This window comes from Giraffa tippelskirchi, chromosome 5, assembly GCF_054371585.1.
Source record: "Giraffa tippelskirchi isolate mGirTip1 chromosome 5, T2T-mGirTip1v1.2.pri, whole genome shotgun sequence".
Lineage (NCBI taxonomy): Eukaryota > Metazoa > Chordata > Mammalia > Artiodactyla > Giraffidae > Giraffa > Giraffa tippelskirchi.
Window position 1 is genome coordinate 76,609,184 of NC_137279.1, and position 6,685 is coordinate 76,615,868.

Sequence of the window (6,685 nt, forward strand, 5' to 3'; positions counted from 1 at the left end):
TTTGGAAAACTCAGCAGTAGCCACAGGACTGGAAAAGGTCAGTTTTCATTCCAATCCCAAAGAGAGGCAATGCCAAAGAGGGTTCAAACTACCACACAATTGTATTCATTTTGCATGCTATCAAGGTAAGGCTCAAGCTAGGTTTTAGCAAGGTTACTTCAAGCTAGGCTTTAGCAGTACATGAACCTAGAACTTCCAGATGTACAAGTCAGGTTTAGAAAAGGCAGAGGAACCAGAGATCAAATTGTCGACATCTGTTGGATCATAGAAAAAGCAAGAGAATTCCAGAAAATCATTTATTTCTGCTTTATTGCTAAAGCCTTTGACTGTATGGATTACAACAAACTACGGAAAATTCCTAAAGAGCTGGGAATCCCAGACCACCTTACCTGCCTCCTGAGAAATCTGTATGCAGCTCAAGAAGCAACAATTAGAACTGGACATGGAATGACGAACTGGTTCCAAATTGGGAAAGGAGTACATCAAGGCTGTGTATTGTCACCATGCTTATTTAACTTCTATGCAGAGTACATCATGTGAAATGCCAAACTGGATGATGCTCAAGCTGGAATCAAGATTGCCAGGAGAAATATCAATAACTTCGGATATGTGATGACAGCACCCTAATGGCAGAAAGCAAAGAGAAACTAAAGAGTCTCTTGATGAAGGTGAAAAAGAAGAATGAAAAAGCTGGCCTAAAACTCAACATTCAAAGCACTAAGATCATGGCATCCAGTTCCATCACTTCATGGCAAATAGATGGGGAAACAACAGAAAGTGTGAGAGACTTTATTTTCTTGGGCTTCAAAACCACTGCGGACAGTAACTGCTGCCATGAAATTAAAAGACACTTGCTCCTTGGAAGAAAAGCTATGACCAACCTAGATAGCATGTTAAAAAGCAGAGACATTACTTTGCCAACCAAGGTCGGTCTAGTCAAAGCTATGGTTTTTCCAGTAGTCATGTATGGATGTGAGAGTTGGACTATAAAGAAAGCTGAGCACCGAAGAATTGATCTTTTGAACTGTGGTGTTGGAGAAGACTCTTGAGAGTCCCTTGGACTGCAAGGAGGTCAAATCAGTCAAACCTAAAGGAAATCAATCCTGAATATTCATTGGAAGGACTGATGCTGAAGCTGAAGCTCCAATACTCTGGTCACCTGATGCGAGGAGCCATATCATCGGAAAAGACCCTGATGCTGGGAAAGATTGAGGGCAGAAAGAGAAGAGGGCAACAAAGGATAAGATGGTTGAATGGCATCATCGTCTCAATGGACATGAGTTTCAGCAAACTCTGGGAGATAGTGAAGAACAGGGAAGCCTGGTGTGCTGCAATCCATGGGGTCACAAAGAGCTGGACACAACTAAATGATTGAACAACAAAAGTATTAGTTATATTTATCATGTTCATTACATCACAAGTACTTACCTATCTATATCTGGAAGTTTGTACCTTTTAACTTGCTGTTGTTGTTGTTGTTGTTTAGTCACTAAGTCATGTCTGACTCTTTGCAGTCCCATAGACTATATATAGCCTGCCAGGCTCCTCTGTCCATGGGATTTCCCAGGCAAGAGTACTTAAGTGGCCATTTCTTTCTCCAGTGGATCTTCCTTACTCAGAGATCGAACCAGTGTCTCCTGCTTTGGCAGGTGGATTCTTTACCACTGAGCCACCAGAGAAGTCCAACCTTTTGACTGCCTTTTTTCAATCCCCCTCCCCTCATCTGCCAACTCTGATATCCACAAATCTGATCTCTTTTTCTATGAGTTGCTTGTTTGTTTTTAAAGTATGATTGACATATAACACTATGTGAGTTGCTGTGACAAAACATAGTGATTCAATATATCAATGCATTTCAAAACAATCCCCACAATAAGTCTACTTATCATATGTCACTATGCAAAGATATTAGACATAGTTATTGACTATATTCCCCACACTATATATTTTATACCCATGAATCAATTGTTTTGCAACTGGAAGGTTTGTACCTCTTTATCTCCATCACCTACTTCTCTTCTCTCATTCCTTTACCCTATGACAACCACCCATTTGTTCTCTGTATCTATAACTCCGTTTTTGTTTTGTTTTTTAATTTGTTTTTTAGATTCCATATTTATGTGAAGTCATACAGTATTTGCCTTTCTCTGTTTGACTTGTTTCACATAGCATAATACCTCTGGATCCAACCATTGTTGTTGTAAATAGCAAGATTTCATTCTTTATCATGGCTGAGTAATATTCCATTTGATATATTAGCCACATGTTCTTTAGCTAGTCATCTATTGAAGGGCATTAGGTTGCTCTCATATCTTTGTTGTTGTAAGTAATGCTGCAATGAACATAGGGGTGCATATATCTTTTCTAATTATAACAGTATCTTCATTTTCTTCAGATAATTGCTGGATTATATAGGTTCTATTTTTAATTTTTAAAGGAGTTGTCATACTGTTTTCTATAATAACCACATCAATTTACATTCCCACCAACAACAGAAGGGATTCCTTTTCTCCACATCTCCCCAACATTTGTTATTTGTTAATGATAGCCATTCTAACAGGTATAAAGTGATATCTCATGGTGAGTTTGACTTGCTGATGTAAAGTGTCTTTTTATGTGCCTGTTAGCCTTTTGTATGTCTTCATTGGAAAAATGTCTATTCAGATTCTTTACTCTTTAAAAAAATCTGGTGGCTTGTTTCATTGATGTTAAGTTGTATGAGTTCTTTGTATATCTTGAATATTAACCTCTTGTTGGATATATTGTTTGCAAATACCCTCTCCCCTTCAATAGGTGGTCTTTTTCTTTTACTGTGCAAAAGCTTTTTATTTTGATGTAGCCCCACTTGTTTATTTTTGCTTTTGTTTCTCTCACCTGAGGAGGCATATCCAAAAAAATATTACTAAGACCAGTGTCAAACAGCTTACTGCTTGTGTTTTCTTCTAGAAGTGTTCTTTCAGGTCCTACATTCAGATCTTCAATCCATTTTGAACTTAATTTTGTTCATAATATGAGAGTGCAGTTCAATCTGATTCTTTAGGATGTAGCTTTCCAGTTTTCCCAACATCATTTATTGAAAAGTGAAGTCGCTCAGTCATGTCCAACTCTTTGCAATCCCACGGACTGCAGACTACCAGGCTCCTCTGTCCATGGAATTCTCCAGGCAAGAGTACTGGAGTGGGTTGTCATTTCCTTCTCCAGAGGATCTTCCTGACCCAGAGATTGAACCCGGGTCTCCTGCACTGCAGGCAGACGTTTTACCCTCTGAGCCACCAAGGAAGCCCATATCATTTATTGAATAGGTTTTCTTTTCCCTATTGTATATTCTTGCCTCATTTGTCATAGATTAATTGCACATATAAGTGTAGTTTTATTTCTGGGCTCTTTATTCTGTTCCATTGATCTATATGTCTGGTTTTGTGTCAGTACCATATGATGAGTATAGCTTTGTAATATGGTTTTACATCAAGGAGCATGATGATAACTCCAGCTTTGTTCTTCTTTTCCCAAGATTGTATTGGCTATTTAGGATCTTCTGCATTTCCATATTTGTTCTAGTTCTGTGAAAATGACACTGGTATTTTGACAGGGATTGCATTGTATTTGTGGATTGCCTGTGTGTTATGGTCATTTTAAGAATGTTAGTTCTACCAATCATCTGCTTGCTTCATCTTTAATTTTTTTTTTCCTCAGTGGAGAAGGGAATTGCAAACCATTTCAGTATTCCTGCCTTGAGAACCCCATGAACAGTATGAAAAGGCAAAAAGATAGGACACTGAAAGATGAACTCCCCAGGTCAGTAGGTGCCCAATATGCTACTGGAGATCAGTGGAGAAATAACTCCAGAAAGAATGAAGGGATGGGAACAAAGCAAAAACAACACCCAGTTGTGGATGTGACTGGTAGAAGTAAGGTCTAATGCTATCAGGAGCAATATTGCATAGGAACCTGGAATGTTAGGTCCATGAATCAAGGCAAATTGGAAGTGGTCAAACAGGAGATGGCAAGAGTGAACATCGACATTCTAGGAATCAGTGAACTAAAATGGGCTGGAATGGGTGAATTTAACTCAGACGACCATTATATCTACTACTGTGGGCAGGAATCCCTTAGAAGAAATGGAGTAGCCTTCATAGTCAACAAAAGAAAATTGATGCTTTTGAATTGTGGTGTTGGAGAAGGCTCTTGAAAGCCCCTTGGATTTCAAGGAGATCCAACCAGTCCATCCTAAGGGAGATCAGTCCTGGGTGTTCATTGGAAGGACTGGTGTTGAAGCTGAAACTCCAATTCTTTGGCCACCTGATGCGAAGAGCTGACTCATTTGAAAAGACCCTGATGCTGGGAAAGATTGAAGACAGGAGGAGAAGGGGATGACAGAGGATGAGATGGTTGGATGGCATCACTGACTCAATGGACATGAATCTGGGTAAACTCTGGGAGTTGGTGATGGACAGGGAGGCCTGGCGTGCTGCAGTTCATGGGGTCACAAAGAGTTGGACGTGACTGAGCGACTGAACTGAACTGAGTATAAGTCTTTTATTCTTTTTGATGCAGCTTTAAATGGGATTGTTTTCTTAATTTCTGTTTCTGATAGTTCACTGTTGACACATAGAAATGCAATTGATTTCTGTATATTAATTTTGTATCCTGCAATGTTGATGAGCTCTAATACTTTTTGGTGGCATGTTTAGGATTTTCTATGTATAATACATCATGTGTAAACAGTGACAGCTTCATTTCTTCCTTTCCATTTTGTTTCTTCTTCACATCTGATTGCTGTAGTTAGGACTTCCAGTATTGATAGAATAAAAGTGGTGAGAATGGGCATACATGCCTTGTTCTTGATCTTGTTGTTGTTCAGTCATTCAGTTGTGTCTGACTCTTTGTGACCCTATGGACTGCAGCACACCAGGCTTCCCTGTCCTTCACCATCACCCAGAGTTTGTTCAAACTCATGTCCATTGAGTTGATGATGCCACCCAACAATTTCACCCTCTGTCATCCCCTTCTTCTCCTGCCTTCAATCTTTCCCAGCATCAGGGTGTTTTCCAATGAGTTGGATCTTCCCATTAGGTGGCCAAAGTATTAGAGCTTCAGCTTCAGTGTCAGTCTTTCCAATGAATATTCAGGGTTGATTTCCTTTAGGATTGACTGATTTGATCTCTTGTAGTCCAAGGGATTCTCAAGAGTCTTCTCCAGCACCACAGTTCAAAACCATCAATTCTTTGGCATTCAGTCTTCTTTATGGTCTAACTCTCATATCTGTACATGACTATGGAAAAATCATAGCTTTGACTATATGGACCTTTGTCAGCAAACTAATGTCTCTGCTTTTTAATATGATGTCTAGGTTTGTCATAGCTTTTCTTTCAAGGAGCAAGCATCTTTTTTAATTTCATGACTGCAGTCACTGTCTGCAGTGATTTTGGAGCCCAAGAAAATAAAATCTGTCACTGTTTCCATTGTTTCACCATCTATTTGCCATGAGGTGATGAGACTGGATGGCAGGATCTCAGTTTTTTGAATGTTGATCTTAGAGGAACAAGATCCTTAGCTTTTGCTGTTGAGTATGATATTGGTCATATACGGCCTTTATTTTATTGAGGTATGTTCCCTCTATACCCAATTTCTGGAGAGTTTTTATCATAAACAGATGCCAAATTTTGTCAAAAGCTCATTCTGCATCTATTTAGAGGATCAAATGATTTTTATTCTTCAGTTTGTTAACATGGTATGTCACATTGATTTGTGGATACTGAACTATCTTTGCATCTCTGGGATGAAACCCACTTGATCATGTGTTTGATCCTTTTAATGTATTGTTGAATTCAGTTTGCAAATATTTTGTTAAGGATTTTTGCATATATGTTCATCAGTGATATTGGCCTTTAATTTCTTTTGTATGATATCTTTGTCTGGTTTTGGTGTCAGGGTAATGCTGGCCTTGTAGAATAAATTTGCAGTTTCTCTGCAGTTTTTTGGAAAAGTTTGAGAAAAATGGGTCTTAACTCCAACTAAATATTTGATATACTTTACCAGTGAAGTCATCTGGTCCTAGACTTTTTTTGTTGGGACTTTTAAATTTTATTGATGATTCAGTTTCATTACATGAAATTGATCTGTTCACATTTATTTTTTCTGATTCAGTCTTGGGAGACTGTACACTTCTAGGAATTTGTCCATTTCTTCTAGTTTGTCCATTTTATTGACTTACGATTGTTTTTAGTCTCTTATGATCCTTTTTTATTTCTTTGGTGTTGATTATAACTTCTTTTACATTTCTGATTTTATTGATTTGGGCCCCTCTCTCTTTTTCTTGATGAATCTGGCAAATGTTTATCAATTTTGTATATTTTTTTCCAAAGAATCAGCTCTTCAGTGTCATTGATTGTTTCTATGGTTTTTTAGTCTCTGTTTCATTTATTTCTGCTCTGAAGTAAATAAATAAATCATACAGATTTCTTTCCTTTAACCAAGTTTGGATTTTTGTTTGTTCTCCTCTTTTTAGTTCCTTTAACTGTAAAGTTAGGTTGTTTGAGTCTTTTCTTATCTCCTGAGGTAAGTGTGTATCACTATAAACTTTCCAATTAGAACTGCTTCTGCTTCATTCCATACATTTTAGATCATTGTGTTTCCCTTTTCATTCATCTCCAGGTATTTTTAAAATTTCTCCTTTGATTTTTTC